The sequence below is a fragment of the Ranitomeya imitator genome, chromosome 7 (genome assembly GCF_032444005.1).
Source record: "Ranitomeya imitator isolate aRanImi1 chromosome 7, aRanImi1.pri, whole genome shotgun sequence".
Classification (NCBI taxonomy): domain Eukaryota; kingdom Metazoa; phylum Chordata; class Amphibia; order Anura; family Dendrobatidae; genus Ranitomeya; species Ranitomeya imitator.
The window spans coordinates 173,764,939-173,784,872 of record NC_091288.1 but is presented as its reverse complement, the minus strand read 5'-3'; the positions used below and the strand labels follow the sequence as shown (position 1 = coordinate 173,784,872).

Here is a 19,934-nt window from a genome sequence, read left to right as displayed (position 1 = left end):
AACATTTACTATTAAGAAAATGTATTCCAGTGTAAAAGGGTATGTGGGTTTAATAAAATCAAACACAATAGAGTATATGAAGAGGACAATAAAATGCTTAAATGTTGAATGGATACATACACTGAAGTGTACAATTTACATAGTATGCCCAGTTATTTGTTATATATATATATATATATATATATATATATATATATATATATATATATATATATATGTATATATATGTATATATATATATATATATATATATATATATATATATATATATACATATATATATATATATATATATACACACACACTACCGTTCAAAATTTTAGGGTCACTTAGAAATTTCCTTATTTTTGAAAGAAAAGCACAGTTTTTTTCCAAACCAATCGAGATGGTTGGGGTGAGCTGGACCGCAGAGTGAAGGCAAACAGGCCAACAAGTGCTAAGCATCTCTGGGAACTCCTTCAAGATTGTTGGAAGACCATTCCCGGTGACTACCTCTTGAAGCTCATCAAGAGAATGCCAAGAGTGTGCAAAGCAGTCATCAAAGCAAAAGGTGGCTACTTTGAAGAACCTAAATATAAGACATAATTTCAGTTGTTTCACACTTTTTTGTTAAGTATATAATTCCACATGTGTTAATTCATAGTTTTGATGCCTTCAGTGTGAATGTACAATTTTCATAGTCATGAAAATACAGAAAAATCTTTAAATGAGGTGTGTCCAAACTTTTGGTCTGTACTGTATATTTATATATCATAGACTTACCTAGGACACAGTTGTAATATAAAATAAGCTGTAAGGTGCCCATACACCAACAATAGCTGTCAGTTGAAAGGGTTGTCCACTAAGAGATGACAGGTTCTTAAAGGGAATATGGCAGTTGGTTTTTCCTGTTTAATCTGAGAGCAGCATGATATAGAGGCAGAGAACCTGATTTCAGTGATGTGTCACTTATTAGACTGTGTGTTATAACTTCACTAAAATCACTGTTTTATCAGCAGGAGATTATCACTAGAGGACTAGTTGTCCCGTGCCATGTAGTCCTCCTGCTCTGTGTAATCCTGCCCCCAACATTGACTGGAACTGTTCTGCCTATGTGTACATAAAAGTAGCCAATCAGTGGTGTGGGTGGGGTTATACAGAGCTCAGCATTCTGAGATCTGGTAAACCTGCAAGAACAGCAGCAGAAAAAACAGAGATCTTATCAAAACTGCAGCAAGTAGATCAGAAAGTGATGCATTTCTGGAATCATGGTCTTTGCCTCGGCCTTTCAGTATTCCGACATGGTAGAAGTCTATTATAATAACAATAATTTTTATTTATATAGCGCCAACATATTCCGCAGCGCTTTACAAATTATGGAGGGGACTTGTACAGACAATAGACATTACAGCATAACAGAAATACAGTTCAAAACAGATACCAGGAGGAATGAGGGCCCTGCTCGCAAGCTTAAAAACTATGAGGAAAAGGGGAGACACGAGAGGTGGATGGTAACAATTGCTTTAGTTATTCGGACCGGCCATAGTGTAAGGCTAAGGTGTTCATGTAAAGCTGCATAAACCGGTTAACTGCCTAAGTATGTAGCAGTACAGACACAGAGGGCTATTAACTGCATAAAGTGAATGAGAACATGATGCGAGGAACCTGATTATGTTGTGTTTTTTTTTTTTTTTAAATAGGTCACACAGGGATCGTTAGGTTAATGTGTTGAGGCGGTAGGCCAATCTGAACAAATGAGTTTTTAGGGCACACTTAAAACTGTGGGGATTGGGGATTAATCGTATTAACCTAGGTAGTGCATTCCAAAGAATCGGCGCAGCACGTGTAAATTCTTGGAGACGGGAGTGGGAGGTTCTGATTATTGAGGATGCTAACCTGAGGTCATTAGTGGAGCGGAGGGCACAGGTAGGGTGGTAGACTGAGACCAGAGAGGAGATGTAGGGTGGTGCTGAGCCATGGAGTGCTTTGTGGATGAGGGTAGTAGTTTTGTACTGGATTCTGGAGTGGATGGGTAGCCAGTGTAATGACTGGCACAAGGTAGAGGCATCGGTGTAACGGTTGGTGAGGAATATGATCCTGGCAGCAGCATTCAGGACAGATTGGAGCGCGGAGAGTTTGGTAAGAGGGAGGCCGATTAGTAGAGAGTTACAATAGTCCAGACGAGAATGAATAAGTGAGACAGTAAGAGTTTTTGCAGAGTCGAAAGTAAGAAAAGGGCGAATTCTAGAAATGTTTTTGAGATGTAGATAAGAAGAGCGAGCCAGTGATCGGATGTGGGGGGTGAATGAAAGGTAGGAATCAAGGATGACCCCAAGGCAGCGGGCATGTTGCTTTGGAGTAATGGTGGAACCACACACGGAGATAGCAATGTCAGGCAAAGGTAGGTTAGTAGAGGGAGAGAACACGAGGAGTTCAGTTTTTGACAGGTTTAGTTTCAGATAGAGGGAGGACATGATGTTGGAGGCAGCGGTAAGACAATCACTGGTGTTTTCTAAAAAGGTTGGCGTGATAACAGGAGAAGAGGTGTATAATTGGGTGTCGTCAGCATAGAGATGGTACTGGAAACCAAATCTACTGATTGTTTGTCCAATAGGGGCAGTATACAACGAGAAGAGGAGGGGGCCTAGGACTGATCCTTGAGGAACCCCAACAGTAAGGGGAAGGTGAGAGGAGGAGGAACCAGCAAAACATACAGTGAAGGTTCGGTCAGAGAGATAGGAGGAGAACCAAGAGAGAACGGTGTCCTTGAGGCCGATGGAGCGGAGCATAGTGAGGAGGAGCTGATGATCCACAGTATCGAATGCTGCAGAGAGATCCAAGAGAATTAGCATGGAGTAGTGACCATTAGATTTAGCTGTTAGTAGGTCATTGGAGACTTTAGTGAGGGCAGTTTCAGTAGAGTGTAAAGAGTGGAAGCCAGATTGAAGACAGATCTGTCGGAATAGTAACGTCTGCAGCCGATCAGCAGTCATGTGACTTTGCAATGGGAGGTAAGTTTACGTTTTTTGTTATTTTATCATGAGAAGCGTAGAATGGCTTGGTCACCAGTGCACAACGCCTGTAACTACTTGTTTAGAAAAGAGCTATACCACCAAAACCAAGCATACACATATACTCTCTGTTAAGCCGAGCGTGCATCAGTTTTCATATAAACCTCTGTCAGACACCTCTGGTGCCAGCTTATCTCCCCCAAAGAACAAAAGGATTGAGTATTTAAAATCAACATGCTTGATCCCCTCACCTTTCCCGACTTCATGTGTGATGGGGAGTCTGGAACCCCTCATGCAAACAAGAAATCATTGCGTTCAAATGACTGTGCTGCAATGTGTTTCACCATTCCGATCAGCAGAGCATGGAAATATCTGAATTCCAAGGTCCTGATACATCAAGACGAGTATTTTTCACGCCGGTCTTGGTAAGGAGACATGGTCAGAGACTGAAGTAACATTTGAGGCGTAAAGAACCCAACCGCTCTTCATGAATTTGACAATTGCGGGTCACCCATTCACACCCCAGGTCCTCACATTTTTACGATAGTTTAGCGATAAAGAGTATTGATTACAACGTATAAGGTGTCAGTGTTTCATTATACTTTTTTTTTTTTTCTTTCCTTTCTTTTTCTTTCTTTCCCTTTGTGAAGTTGAACCTGGGATTGCTTGACCGCTTACACTACATACAAAATAGCAGTTCTCTTATAGAGCGCTGCCTGTGGCTAAGCTTCACAGGGGAACCACGATAGTAATTTCAGGGTCCTTCAGAAGGTCCTTCGCTACTCTGGTAAACCCATTGGATGGGAGCCGGTGTACGTTTGCACCAGCAATGATGTAATTTAAATGGTGCTGTCAGAGACTGACAGCGTAATATAATTTGTTGAACTGCAGCGATCAGAGCAAGCTCCACTCGCTGTCGTTACAGGCAGATGCCGGCTATGTAACATATTCAGTATCGGCCTGGTATGTAGCGGGCTAAACTCCTCCAACACATCTAAATGACATCCAAGTGATCAATTATTTCCCCTATAAAGATAGATTAATGCCGCAGTCAAGGTCTAATGTTCTTTCTATCAGCCAGTAGTTCAGTGAAGATAATAATTCCAAACGACTATTCTTACTATTACTATACCTATTATTTGTAGTTATTACCTTTCAGTATAAGCACTGCGTCCACGATCCTTGGCTGATTGATATGATGAATCCATTTTAAAAGTATAGTTCTGTGTAGTGGTGTATGGTATATAAGTATCTTCCAAATAAATCATAAAAAATCTATATTCATAGATAATTCAAAGAAAGCACATTAATTGTGCCATATAAATTATTGCATGACATTTCACCTTAATTAAGTGCATAAAGCCAATAGCTGCATATTCTAACAGGTAATGAATCATAATTACTTCACATCAATGTGACAAAAATATGCTCTTGTTCGAGTCTTCTAGAAACATGACAGATGTAACATACATGAATTATTTGCCCTTGAATTCTTTACGCTGCCCGTTGCTTTTCCTAGTGCACAGGTATCGATAATCTAACAAAATTGACATAATCCATTACAGTGGCTTGCAAAAGTATTCCCTCCCCTTGGCATTTTTTGTGTTTTGCTACCTCACAACCTGGATTTTCACAGGTTTTTTTTAGGGTTTGCATCAGTTCATGTAAAGAACATGCCTCCATCTGTGAACATTTAGTTTTCTTTTCATTGTGAAGTAAACGACAAATAGGTAAAATTAACTGGAAACTTTAGTGTGCATAGCTATTCACCCCACTAAAGTCAGTACTTAGTCAGTCTAGAGCCTTCTTTTGCAATTACAGGTGCATGCCGCTTTGAATAAATCTCTATGACCTTTACACATGTTGCCACTGGGATTTTTGCCCATTCCTCAAGACAAAACTGCTCCAGCTTCAAGTTAGATGGTTTCCTGTGGTGAACAGCGATCTTCAAGTCTGTCCACAGATTCTCAATTGGATTAAGGTGTGGGCTTTAATTAGGTCACTCCAAAACATTTCCATGTTTCCCTTTAAACCACTCGAGTGTTGCTTTAGCAGTATGCTTTAGTACATTTTTTTGTTGGAACGTGAACCTCCATCCCAGTCTCAAATCACTGACAGACTGAAACAGGTTTTGCTCTAGAATATCCCAGTATTTCACACTATCCATCTTCCCCTTTACTCAGACCATTTTCCCTGCGCTGAAAAACATCTCCACAGGATGATGCTGCTACCACCATGTTTCACTGTGGGGGTGGTGTTCTTGGGGTGATGAGTGTTATTGGTTTGGCACCAGACATAGCATTTTCCTTGGTGGACAAAAAGCTAAATTTTGGTCTCATCTGGCCACAGTAACTTTCTCCATATAATTTTTATGTGTAAGTAAAATGATTTTTCTCCCTACTCTTCCATAAAGGCCACCTCTGTGGAGTGTATGGCTTATTGTGGTCATATGGACAGATACTTTAGTCTCTGCTTGGAGACACTGCAGCTTCCTGAGGGTCACCTTTGGTCTCTGTACTGTCTCTTTGAGTAATGCCTCTTTCCCCGGGCTGATAGTTTTCATGGGCTGCCCTCTCTTGGCAGGTTTTTTGTGGTACCATGTTCTTTCCATTTGATTATAATGGAATTTTTTTATAACCCAACCCTGACTTGTACTTCTCAACTACTTTGTTCGTGACTTGTTTGGAGATCTCCTTGGTCTTCATGGTGTTGTTTGATTAGTGGTACCTCTCGCTTAATGATGTTGCAGCCTGTATGGCCTTTGTGAAAAGGTAAAGTGTATATACTGACAGACATGTGACATTTAGATCGCATACAAGGGGACTTCCTTTCACTAAGCATGTGGTTTATGAAGGTTTCTTTTAGGGGCTACATAAAAAAAGGGGTTAATTCACAGGGATATGCCACTTTTTAGTTATTTTATCCAATAAATTAAATTTATGTCTACATTTTTCTCACTTCACTTCACCAGAGTATTTAGTGCTGATGCATCACACACAAATCAGATTACAAAATTATTTAAACACCGGTTGTAAAGTACAAAATAGGTAAAAAGCCAAGGGGTTGAATACATTCGCAAGCAACTGTATGTCATACCTCTTTCTTCCATTTTATATTCATTACTTTACAAAGCAAATTTCTGCTGTCACTGAACTAAAGCAAACATGAACACATGAAAGCAAAATTATCAGACCATGGCTAATTGTCAGCTAGACAAATCCACTATTTTATGATTATGGAGGCCAGAACAAGGCCAGACTTACACATTTCTATGACCTAGACCAAAGCACGCACATAATTCTGCACCCTTCCCTTCAAAAAGTTGATTAGAAATGTATTGATTAGTAAGAAAATTGTCACCCTCGCTTAAACGAACGTCACCATCACATGTCTCATCAGCCTGAAGTTTTCTGAGAATCGAACACTTTTCATTATGCTCATATACTTTCTTTTCAGAAATGTTGAGAGCTTTTTTCTCATATAAATCAAACTTTTCTCGCATTTCTACCAAAAACTCTACTAGTGATTAGAGAAGTTTGGCAACTTCCAAAACATCAATTACCACGTTTTGTACACACTTTCTCACTTGGCGTAATATGAGCAGCACCGTTCCACAAAACTGTGCTATGAACTGTGGGTTTCGTGTCTTTTAAGGCAGTTAAAATGGCAGTAGATATGTAGAAATCAAGAGATATGAGCATAATTAATCACTTGGAATCACTATTATAACTCCAAAACTGGAATTTTCCTTTAGCATGTGGTTTACGCTGAGTGTGTGAGAGAGAAGTAGCAAATGCATTGTGATTGTGAATGAGCAAGACAGCGCAAGATGTAGAGATGGGTAACGTAAGCATACCGCTCAAATTATTTAATATAAATAGATGAAAATTTAAAAAGCAGTATTTATATGGCTTTCTCAAAATAATACTGAAAAATTTGAAAATATTTGGCTATTTTTTCTGTATAAACACCACACTGACTGCTGTGCCGTAGGCCATGGCTTAGGTTGGGCTTTTGAGAAGTTCGCCCCTGCTCAAGGACATGAATATAATGCCCATGACATTGTACAATTAATGTATCTGCAGCGCCCCCAAGGGCTGTGGGGTACTTGGATCCGGGCCCTTCTGTTCTCAATGGGGATGTCACGGTGGCTGACCCGGTCCGTGGCCCTAGGGGAACGTCCGCTGTAAATAGTGGGGGAAAGGTCTTTAAAGGGATAATGTTCGTGACGCCACCTGTGGTATTCAGTCAGGGTGACCGACGCTGCTTAGGGGTCCGCTGGGGTGATGTTATGGCAGCTAGATGGTATACCTTCCCACAGGTGAAGTGCATCTCCCGGGCTTCCCAGAGTGTAGATAGTGGATGGTGGATGATGTAAGGCGCAGTGAATAACGAGGACACACGGTTGCAGTCTCTTTACCTTTACTGAAGGCTTCAGCATCCACAGTCCAGGGTAGGGACCATGGGGTAGGCAGAGTCCGGCCGGTCTGAAGGCAAATGCAGAGTCCCCTTATCCAGGTGGAATTCAATAGCCTTCCTCTAGTGCCTGGGCATTGTAGTCCCTCCCTGCTGAGCAACTCGGTAAGGTCCTCACAACTATTGTAGATGTTAAGTCTCTTTCTCTCTGTCCCCCTGATGGATAGGATAAACCCATATGACTGGTGGCCTGAGGCTTTTTATAGGGACCCTAGAAATGCCCCGGCCCCCACAAGTTGCCACCCTGCCTCCTGGGTATATGGTCAGGCAGCCGACGTGGAATCAACTGTCCTGCCAGTCTCTGAAGTAACGGCATAGAGATCCTTACTCACTTGGTGTTCTGGCCACCGGTAGTGCGCTTCAGAAGGAGGCAGCCTGCTTCTAGCTGGTCTCCTTCTGATGTTCCTCTCCTGTTGCTATGACTTTGTTGCTCACTCACTGCAACACAATTCCTTTCGTGTCCTTTCTTAGGATGCTGCCGCATGGGATGCAGGCGCAGCTCCGTGTACCTTTGTCCTCCACAGGCCGCAGTCTGGAGCTGGCTAGAACCCACTCCAACCAGCCTCTGCCAAACTCGGTCAGGACTCACTGACTATCTCCTTCTCCCTCCAGTCAGCTTCTGTCTAACTTCCTAACCAACCCACCAGTTTTACCTAAGTGTGAGGAGTACCCTAATAGATAGAAGCATGGCTCCCCCTGGCAGACTGGAGTGTGAAGTGTGTTTTGTGGTTGTGATACCTGGACAGAAGATCTCCTTCATTGCCTTCAGACGTAACATCACTCCCCCTGGTGGAAGAATAACATTACTGCAACGAAAAGGACTCTGGGGCACTGCATATCCAATATATTCGTGAATTTATTGCAATTCTGAAATCACAAAATTAATTCTACAAAAGCTTTTTTTGTGGATGCATACAGTATACTGGCACCTCCAGACTCATCATCTGTCAGGGGAACTAAGAATGGGGCATACTGTATTTCAACATTCCATAGATTTAGTGTCCAGGGTTACAGCCCTAACTTGTTGTAGACAAATCTTTAGAAGTGACATATTATAAGCTTTTTATATATGTAAGGCTGGAGATGAATGGGTTAAAATCTGGGCTGCCAGTAGTCCAGAGATGAGTTGGATACGGGAATGGTAGAAATGTGGTTTATTAGTCAACACATTTCGAAGTGACACACTACTTCATCAAGACAAACCACAATCTTGGTTTGTGGATTGTGGTTTGTCCTGATGGAAATGTGTATCACTTCGAAACGCGTTGACTAGTAAACCACATTTCTATCCGTCCTATCTCCTGCTCATCTGTGGACTACTGGCAGCACCATTTTTAACCCACTCATCTCCAGCTAACAAGTTTCTTCACTTTGTAGATCTGCAGCAGGCTTTTTCTAAGCTAATATAGGGATTGTGACTCTCATAACCCATCCAAGTAAGCATAAATTGCTTTTCTGTCTCGGATAAGACCCTATTGTGCTTATTGTCTTTCTAGCTTTCCTTTTTGAAAACTTTTTATATAATCTTTTGTTGTTTGGAACCTTTGTAAACAATTGTAACATTCAGAGGAACTTAATGGCAATTACTGAATACTTCTACAACACCTCTGCAGGAGATAATAGTAATTACACAATTTTTAGTAAAGGTTTTGTTTCCGGGCTAAACTTAAATTTTGCAGTCACTCTATGTGATTGCAGATTGCCAAATCCTGACTGTGTACAATATGCACAATGTTAGGATTCCCCTCAATTGCCAGTTCGAGTGGTCGTCACATGACTGCATGTATATAATTTGCGTAATTGCTGTTACATGACAACAAGCTTATCACCTACTTCTCTCAATAGCACGTGAAGCAGGACATGCTGGAAGCCACAGAACCAGAAAGGCAGAAGGAGAGGAAAACAACAGGTCTAAAACATCACACAGATTTATTTAGCAGACTCCACAGCAGGTAGCGACATAAACACTCCAAAAACAATTCCTGAGGCTTAGAGCAAATGACAGGTTAACCAGAGCAGATGTATGTTAAAGAAACCACAGCGGAATGTCTACAGAAAATAGTTAATGATGAGTGCAGCAAGCAATAAGTTGACCACTAGCAGATCCAAGTAATGTAAGCATACTCTAATACCAGTTTATGATGCTCACAACAAACAATTAGTTAATCAAAATTAGTTGCAAATGATGGAAATTACAGAATGCAATAAACAGGATAATAGCAATTGCCAAACAGCAATTGAACATGTTAAAGAGTTAACACTCAGACATATGGTTGTGTCTAATTTGGCATTAAAAGTCCTTGGAAGATGATGTCACTGAGGAATGCTGGGCCAGGTACAAGACCCAAGTGGACCACATCAAAGGGCAGCATCCACAGTGGATGGGAACAGAGCTTGGCCTTGAAGATGAGACAGGTGTAAATCAAGAACAATAAGAGAAGGAAGAAAAGTTGCTAGATGGCACTTAAGCGCAAGTATGTAAATTGCATATTTGTGGTTGTGTGATGACCACTCAAGTAACAATAGAAGGAAATCCTAGCAGAATGTACTGTCTGGATTTGACAATTTGCAGTCACATAGAGAGATTGCAAAAATTGTCCATCTTCTGCATGGTCTAGTCCTCCACAGCAAGAGATGCTCTTTGTTGCTAACCTCCACTAAGTTAACTGAAAACAGAAACCATTTCACAAACTTTGGCCATTGATCCAACTTCTTGAATTATTCTAGTATGGCCATTTTTATGCTTTAAGGGGAAATAGGCTTTACATACAAAGGGAGACATTAGAATCTTGTAGCATAGAAATTGCCTATAGACAGCATTATCATCAATTTTACAATAAGCTTTTACTCAGTATAATAATTTGCTCTCCCTGAAGAGGAGGCGGAAAGGAGATAAAAGGTATGTCAGTTTCACTTACACAAAGGAAAATTAGAAGAACTCTTATAAAACTCATCTTCTAAATGGTCGTCTCACCCGCCAGCTTCTTTCCCTATAGCCAAAGAAAAGGTTAATTGTGTAGAATTAAAGATAACATATCCATTTTCAAGAATAGCCTCTATGAAGATAACTGCAGGAAAGACTTTTATTCTAGGAATTACATCCCCATTTTTTATTCTCCTGCGGATGATTAATAACATGTCAGGAGGCGAAAATTACGGAAACAATTAGAGTTGAATAAAAAATAAAATACATCAAAAGTATTAGCTCTGCGGACATAAAAAAAAGTATTTCTCATTTTGCAGGATATAATTTGTAATCCTTTTTTTTATAAATTATCTTGCAATTAAATCCCTATGTTCTTTGTTAAGGTGTCTGGGTGATTCCACGACTAGATAATTAAAGTGTGAAGAAAAGACTTCAACAAACTAAAAATGTTCAGTATTTCAATAGTTTTGTAACCTATACTGCAATCTTCAGACATACTAAAAGATATCGCGCAAAGGTAGCTGAGTCTTTTACAATAGAAAATGAAAAAAAAATGATAATAAGAGTCAAGGATTAATGAAGATTAATATATAGCATACATATAGGGTCTTTGCTGACTTGTACCCTGCTTGTATTGTGTGAGCATAAAGTAAAAGGCTATTAGTACAATTAGGCATATAAAACAGTAAACAAGCCACGATTCACCAAAGCAAGTATGATAGCATAAAGTTTTGAAAAGTTGCAAAAATTTTGTGGGGGCAGTACGGGGGCACAACAGGGCGTGATGGAGCTCGCAATTCACAATGAACTGTGGCATACCTTACTCCAGATATCTTACACCAGTGCCTTACTAGAGTAAGGGTACCGTCACACTATAACATTTCGATCGCTACGACGGTACGATTCGTGACGTTCCAGCGATATCGTTACGATATCGCTGTGTCTGACACGCAGCAGCGATCAGGGATCCTGCTGAGAATCGTACGTCGTAGCAGATCGTTTAGAACTTTCTTTCATCGCTGGATCTCCCGCTGTCATCGCTAGATCGGTGTGTGTGACACCGATCTAGCGATCTAGCGATGCGTTCGCTTGTAACCAGGGTAAACATCGGGTAACTAAGCGCAGGACCGCGCTTAGTTACCCGATGTTTACCCTGGTTACAAGCGTTAAACTAAAAAAAAACAAACAGCACATACTTACATTCTGGTGTCCGTCGGGTCCCTTGCAGTCTGCTTCCAGCACTGTGACTGCCGGCCGTAAAGTGAAAGCAGAGCACAGCGGCTGTGCTTTCACTTTCACTTTACGGCCGGCAGTCACAGTGCGGGAAGCAGAGACTGCAAGGGACCTGACGGACACCAGAATGTAAGTATGTGCTGTTTTTTTTTTTTTAGTTTAACGCTTGTAACCAGGGTAAACATCGGGTAACTAAGCGCAGTCCTGCGCTTAGTTACCCGATGTTTACCCTGGTTACCCAGGGACCTCGGCATCTTGGTCGCTGGAGAGCGGTCTGTGTGACAGCTCCCCAGCGACCACACTACGATTTACCTACGATCACGGCCAGGTCATATCGCTGGTCGTGATCGTAGGTAAATCGTATAGTGTGACGGTACCCTAATACTTCTGTCGAGGTGCATGAACGTACATGTCACTTTTCTGACATGCCTGATCCATTAAGATAATGTCTTCAAAGGGAGACTTGTAGTTAAAGTTCTGCGCTTCCGCTAAGATGAATTTCAAGAGAGTATAGTTGATTCACAGTGATTTTATTCAACGCGTTTCAGGGGTCTCATGCCCCCTTCATCAGGAAATACCACAGAGAATATACAGGCATCACAGGTATAAATAGTTTTGCTAGGTTACAAAAAAAAAAAAAGGCGCCAACAGGTCAGATGACTCAGTGTCAAAGTTCAATGATAACACACAATTAACAATTCAAACGATTAGAGAGATATATATAATGAAAAAAAATACAATGACTTCTTTTATATTGCTAGACAATAGTTCCAAATTTGCAGCATTTAGGAGGAAATAAAAAGAAAAAAAAAGAAAAAAAAAAGAAACGATCTCTGCTTAACCCCTTTATCCCCAAGGGTGGTTTGCACGTTAATGACCGGGCCAATTTTTACAATTCTGACCACTGTCCCTTTGTGAGGTTATAACTCTGGAACGCTTCAACGGATCCCAGTGATTCTGACATTGTTTTCTCGTGACATATTGTACTTCATGAAAATGGTAAAATTTCTTTGATATTACCTGCGTTTATTTGTGAAAAAAACGGAAATATGGCGAAAATTTTGAAAATTTCGCAATTTTCCAACTTTGAATTTTTATGCAATTAAATCACAGAGATATGTCACACAAAATACTTAATAAGTAACATTTCCCACATGTCTACTTTACATCAGCACAATTTTGGAACCAAAATTTTTTTTTGTTAGGGAGTTATAAGGGTTAAAAGTTGACCAGCAATTTCTCATTTCTACAACACCATTTTATTTTAGGGACCACATCTCATTTGAAGTCATTTTGAGGGGTCTATATGATAGAAAATACCCAAGTGTGACACCATTCTAAAAACTACACCCCTCAAGGTGCTCAAAACCATATTCAAGAAGTTTATTAACCCTTCTGGTGCTTCACAGGAATTTTTTGAATGTTTAAATAAAAATGAACATTTAACTTTTTTTCACAAAAAATTTAATTCAGCTCCAATTTGTTTAATTTTACCAAGGGTAACAGGAGAAAATAGACCCCAAACATTGTTGTACAATTTGTCCTGAGCACGACAATAACCCACATGTGGGGGTAAACCACTGTTTGGGCGCATGGCAGAGCTCGGAAGCGAAGGAGCGCCATTTGACTTTTCAATGCAAACTTGACTGGAATTGAGATGGGACGCCATGTTTCGTTTGGAGAGCCCCTGATGTGCCTAAACATTGAAACCCCCCACAAGTGACACCATTTTGGAAAGTAGACCCCTTAAGGAACTTATCTAGATGTGTGGTGAGCACTTTGAGCCACCAAGTGCTTCACAGAAGTTTATAATGTAGAACCGTAAAAATAAAAAATCATATTTTTTCACAAAAATTAACTTTCCGCCCCCAATTTTTTATTTTCCCAAGGGTAAGAGAAGAAATTGGACCCCAAAAGTTGTTGTACAATTTGTCCTGAGTACGCTGATACCCCATATGTTGGGGGGAACTACCGTTTGGGCGCATGGGAGGGCTCGGAAGGGTAGGAGTGCCATTTGGAATGCAGACTTAGATGGAATGGTCTGCAGGCGTCACATTGCGTTTGCAGAACCCCTAATGTACCTAAACAGTAGAAATCCCCCACAAGTGACCCCATATTGGAAACTAGACCCCCATGGAACTTATCTAGATGTGTTGTGAGAACTTTGAACCCCCAAGTGTTTCACTACAGTTTATAACGCAGAGCCGTGAAAATAAAAAATCTTTTTTTTCCCACAAAAAATATTTTTTAGCCCCCAGTTTTGTATTTTCCCAAGGGTAACAGGAGAAATTGGACCCCAAAAGTTGTTGTCCTATTTGTCCTGAGTACGCTGATACCCCATATGTTGGGGTAAACCCCTGTTTGGGCACACGGGAGAGCTCGGAAGGGAAGGAGCACTGTTTTACTTTTTCAACGCAGAATTGGCTGGAATTGAGATCGGACGCCATGTCGCGTTTGGAGAGCCCCTGATGTGCCTAAACAGTGGAAACCCTCCAATTATAACTGAAACCCTAATCCAAACACACCCCTAACCCTAATCCCAACAGTAACCCTAACCACACCTCTAACCCTGACACACACCTAACCCTAATCCCAACCCTATTCCCAACTGTAAATGTAATCTAATCCCTAACCGTAACTTTAGCCCCAACCCTAACTGTAGCCTTAACCCTAGCCCTAACCATAGCCCTAACCCTAGCCCTAACCCTAGCCCTAACCATAGCCCTAACCCTAGCCCTAACCCTAGCCCTAACCCTAGCCCTAATCCTAGCCCTAACCCTAGCCCTAACCCTAACCCTAGCCCTAACCCTAACCCTAGCCCTAACCCTAGCCCTAACCCTAGCTCAAACCCTAACCCTAGCCCTAACCCTAATGGAAAAATGGAAATAAATACATTTTTTTAATTTTTCCCTAACTAAGGGGGTGATGAAGGGCGGTTTGATTTACTTTTATAGCGGGTTTTTTAGCGGATTTTTATGATTGGCAGCCGTCACACACACTGAAAGACGCTTTTTATTGCAAAAAATATTTTTTGCGTTACCACATTTTGAGAGCTATAATTTTTCCATATTTTGGTCCGCAGAGTCATGTGAGGTCTTGTTTTTTGCGGGACGAATTGACGTTTTTATTGGTAACATTTTCGGGCACGTTACATTTTTTGATCGCTTTTTATTCCGATTTTTGCAAGGCAGAATGACCAAAAACCAGCTATTCATGAATTTCTTTTGGGGGAGGCGTTTATACCGTTCCGCGTTTGGTAAAATTGATAAAGCAGTTTTATTCTTCGGGTCAGTACGATTACAGCGACACCTCATTTATATCTTTTTTATGTTTTGGCGCTTTTATACGATAAAAACTATTTTATAGAAAAAATAATTATTTTTGCATCGCTTTATTCTCAGGACTATAACTTTTATTTTTTGTTGCTGATGATGCTGTTTGGCGGCTCGTTTTTTGCGGGACAAGATGACGCTTTCAGCGGTATCATGGTTATTTATATCTGTCTTTTTGATCGCGTGTTATTCCACTTTTTGTTCGGCGGTATGATAATAAAGCGTTGTTTTTTGCCTCGTTTTTTTTTTTTTTCTTACGGTGTTTACTGAAGGGGTTAACTAGTGGGCCAGTTTTATAGGTCGGGTCGTTACGGACGCGGCGATACTAAATATGTGTACTTTTATTGTTTTTTTTTTAATTTAGATAAAGAAATGTATTTAGGGGAATAATATTTTTTTTTTTTTCATTATTTAGGAATATTTTTTTTTATTTTTTTTTTACACATTTTGAAAATTTTTTTTTTACTTTTTTACATTGTCCCAGGGGGGGACATCACAGATCAGTGATCTGACAGTGTGCACAGCACTCTGTCAGATCACTGATCTGACATGCAGCGCTGCAGCTTTCACAGTGCCTGCTCTGAGCAGGCTCTATGAAGCCACCTCCCTCCCTGCAGGACCCGGATCCGCGGCCATCTTGGATCCGGGGCTGGAGGAAGCAGGGAGGGAGGTGAGACCTTCGCAGCAACGCGATCACATCGCATTGCTGCGGGGGGCTCAGGGAAGCCCGCAGGGAGCCCCCTCCCTGCGGGAAGCTTCCCTATACCGCCGGCACATCGCGATCATCTTTGATCGCGGTGTGCCAGGGGTTAATGTGCCGGGGGCGGTCCGTGACCGCTCCTGGCACATAGTGCCGGATGTCAGCTGCGATAAACAGCTGACACCCGGCCGCGATCGGTGGCGCTCCCCCCGTGAGCGCCGCCGATCGCGCTGGACGTACTATCCCGTCCGTGGTCATGGGGGCCCACCCCACCTCGACGGGATAGTACGTCCCATGTCAGAAAGGGGTTAAATGGACAAGAACCTGCAAGAAAAGGAGTTATTCCAGTTCAGAAGAGAATGCCTTACAGATGAACTACCGTGTGGCATGTGCCTCTAAGTGAATCAGGCACCTCTGACTCCAACACAGCTCCTCATCAAGTCCAGTGTGAAAAATGCAGGTATTGATAAATCAGAGCTTAAGGCCCTGATTCATCAAAGATTTTATGCCAGAAAACAGGTGTAAAACACCTTGAAAATGTACACATTTTTTTGCTACTTTTGGTGTTTTCAAGCCAGTTTAGGAGGAGCTGATTAGAGATCAGTGCTACACCCACACGTCAAATTTAGGAATTTAGCAAAAGTGTCAACATTTCTAGAAATGCTACTCCAATCCCTGTCTGGAGTAGTATTTATATGTCACTCTTAATGAATAAGCCTCTAAGGACTTCATCATTTGCAGTTTTTCTGTAAGTCATTTTTCAATTAACATTTCATTGAAGTTTTTGGGGCCAAATTATTCATACTGGCACCTGCAACTCATGAATTTTGCACGAAATCAAAAATGCCTTTTATTTTTGGCATTAACCCGTTGTGCAACTTTGCTAGGCAAAAGAGGGCATATTCTGTTAAAATGTCAGAAAATTTGCACAAAAAAAGTCAGGTGTACATAAAATCACTGCAAAGGAGGACTGGTGCACATGGAAACCACATATCCTGCCCACAGTGACAAACACAACAAAACAGGTGATCACCTCTAAAATAGATTTTAAAAAAGGTGAAAGTTAAAAAAAATTACAGCACAAAAGAAAAACAGGTGAAAAAATACCAAAAACTAGAAGAAAAAAAGGCGCAATTGCTATAATGAATCCGGTCCTAATATTATACTGGTGATTTATACACATATCTATCTGCATGAAGTTTGTCTTTCAGCTTGGAGGGTAACATGCAAATTCACATCAGCTTTTTTCTAGGAACTCTGGGAAATGTGATGTCCAAACGAGGATCAGTATTTGATTTGCTGGTCTTGTATATTGAGTGCACTGTGCAGGGCCGGCGTCAGTACCTGGTGCACCCGGGCAAGTGCCGAGGCCCTGAGCAGGCAGGACCCCCCACCTGCTCCGGGCCCCGGCACTTGCGATACTCACCTCTCCTGGTTCCAGCTCTCCAGCGTCTTCCATCCTCTGACTGTGATATTCAGGTCAGAGGGCGCGATTACCTCACCAGTGCGCGCCCTCTGCCTGAGCGGTCACAGCACAGAGAGCAGGAAGATGCCGACGCTGAGGAGTCCAGAGCAGAGCAGCATCAAGCAAAGAGAGGTGAGTATTTCATTTTTTTTATTTTTTAATATTTGGAGCAATATATGGGGCTAATTCTATATGGAGTATCTTATGGGGCCAATAATATAGGGAGCATCTTATGAAGCCAATTCTATAGGGAGCATTATATGGGGCCAATTTAATATGGAGCATCTTATGGGGCCAATTTAATATGGAGCATCTTATGGGGCCAATTTAATATGGAGCATCTTATGGGGCCAATTACATATGAAGTAGTATATGGGGCCAATTACATATGGAGCAGTATATGGAGCTGTACATGGGGCCAATAATATATGAAGCATCTTATGGGATATTTAATTATGTATGGAGCATTTTATATGGCCAATTATATATGGTGTAACAACCCTGCCGGCATCACTGCATGGCCTTCCATTCCCCACCTGCCTATTACATCTACTCACCCTGTGCCATACTGTGAGATCTGTCTGCTGCCGGCTTAATGCCATGTGCTCCATGGCCGCTTACTTTGTGTACACTTCCTGGCTGTGTGCATAGGGGGGTGGCGCCAGCAACTCCGGAATCTTATTGAGACTGTGTGCACCTCCCTAAGGTGCTCCTGGCCAATAGCCTTGAGGCCTCTGATACTTAAGGCATCCTCACCCATTGGAGGATGCCTGAGCAAACTATTTCCCTCAGTTAGCACTTGCTACTGAGCTGCCAGGTCATGTCTTTTTCCTGTCTCAGAGGGCTGCAATTAGCAGGCCTTAATTTGTGTTCTATTTGTGTGTCCGTTCCTGTCTGAACTCTGGTCTGTGTCCGTTCCTGTCTGAACTCTGGTCTATGTCCATACCTGCTCCTTCTTTGTCATTTCCCACTCTGCTGTGTATACCTCCGCCTTACCTTTCTGCTCTGTTCGCCACTGTCTGTGGCTGCTTCTCTCTGCTCAGTTCTATCACAACCTGTTGTTCTGTGCTCTCAGCTCTGCTCTCTGTGACTTTGCTCCGCACTCTGACCTTGCTCTACACTCTGTGACTTTGCTCTCAGCTCTGCTCTCTGTAACTTTGCTTTGCACTCTGACCTTGCTCTGCACTCTGTGGCTTCGCTCTGAGGCTCCGCTCCTTGCGGTTCTACTTGGCTCTGCTCCTTGCGGCTCTACATCTCTTGCTCTTGGTTCCGCCTCCTGTGTTTCTGAATGTGGCTCCGCCTCCTGCATTTCGGCACGTGGCTCCGCCTTCTCCTTCTCTGCTCTTAGCTCTGCCTTTTCCTTCTCTGCTCTTAGCTCCGCCTTCTCCTTCCTGCTCTTACTCCACCTCCTGTGGTTCTGCTTCGCATCCGCTCTTGCTCTACCTCTGTTCAGCAACTTGCCATTCAGGTTCCTACCTGTTTCCATATACCCTCCAGTCTGAACAAGTTCTTACCTGTTTCCATACACCCGCCTGTATACCAGTTCCTACCAGAGTATCAACCCTGTCTGCCTGAGTGCCAGCCGTGCCCGCCTGTCTGCCTGTATCTCTGTCAAACCAGTCTGCCCGTCAGGGCCTCTGCCGTACCCATCCATCAGCCAGTGTCACAGCTGTGCCTGCCTGCCTGTGTCTCTTCCCCAGTGGGATCAGCATCCACAGTCAGACTCCACCCTGGAGTGGCACCTGGTAGCTTCCTATTGCACAAGTCTGACCTCACCATCAGAGGCTCCAGCGAACACCTAGGAAGCTACTTAGTTACGCCCCTTCCAGGGAAGTTTGGTCTGTGGTCCAGTGGGGCCACACCCCCAGACGCCCGCGCCAACCAGTCTCGGCACGAGCGTTACATATGGAGTATTATATGGGGCCCATTATACATGGAGCATCTTATGGGGTCAATTATTTTTGGAGCATTATATGGGACCCATTCTGTAAGGAGCATCATATGGGGCCCATTCTGTATTCAGCAATATATGGGACTCAGTATACCGTATGGGGCGGATCATATACTGTATGGAGCATTATATGAGGCCCATTGTATATGAAGCAATAGATGGGGCCCATCATATACTGTATGGAGAATTATATGTGGCTCACTATACTGTATGGAGCATTATATGGGGTCAATTCCGTATGGAGCAATATATGCGGCTCATTCTGTATGGAGCAATATATGGGACTCATTATTTTGTATAGAGGACTATGTGGTGCCAATTATACTGTATGGAGCACTATATGGGGCCATTATACTGTATGGGGCAATATATGGGGCTCAATATTCTGCTTGGAGCAATATAATGAAGGCAGCACGGTGGCACAGTAGATAGCACAGCAGCCTTGCAGCGCTGGAGTCCTGGGTTCAAGCCCCACTAAGGACAACATCTGCAAAGAGTTTGTATGTTCTCCCCTTGTTTGCGTGGGTTTCCTCCGGGTACTCCGGTTTCCTCCCACATTCCAAAGACATACTGATAGGGAATTTAGATTGTGAGCCCCAACAGGGACAGTGACGATAATGTGTGCAACCTGTAAAGCGCTGCGGAATATGTTAGCGCTATATATAAAAAAAAAAAAAAAGATTATTAAAGATTATATGGGGCTCATTATTCTGTATAGAGGACTATAGTGTCCGGTTTCTGAACTAATGTAGAATGCACAACAGATATCCCTCATGTAATGTAAGAAGTGAAATCGTTGGCATTGTACTTTACCTATATTTCTCTGCCGTATCCGTGCATTATGAATTGTGGTATGCGTTA

The 19,934-nt window shown here is 42.2% G+C and overlaps 1 long non-coding RNA gene across 1 annotated transcript in view; it reads right to left on the bottom strand.

Annotated features, from left to right (window-relative positions):
- Positions 1-10,416: 10,416 nt before the first annotated feature.
- LOC138645054 (uncharacterized) overlaps positions 10,417-19,934 on the bottom strand; it is an 88,670-nt gene continuing 79,152 nt past the window's right edge. The window contains exon 3 of the long non-coding RNA XR_011314704.1: positions 10,417-10,456. This is a non-coding gene — a long non-coding RNA (uncharacterized lncRNA). The remainder of the gene's footprint in view (positions 10,457-19,934) is intronic.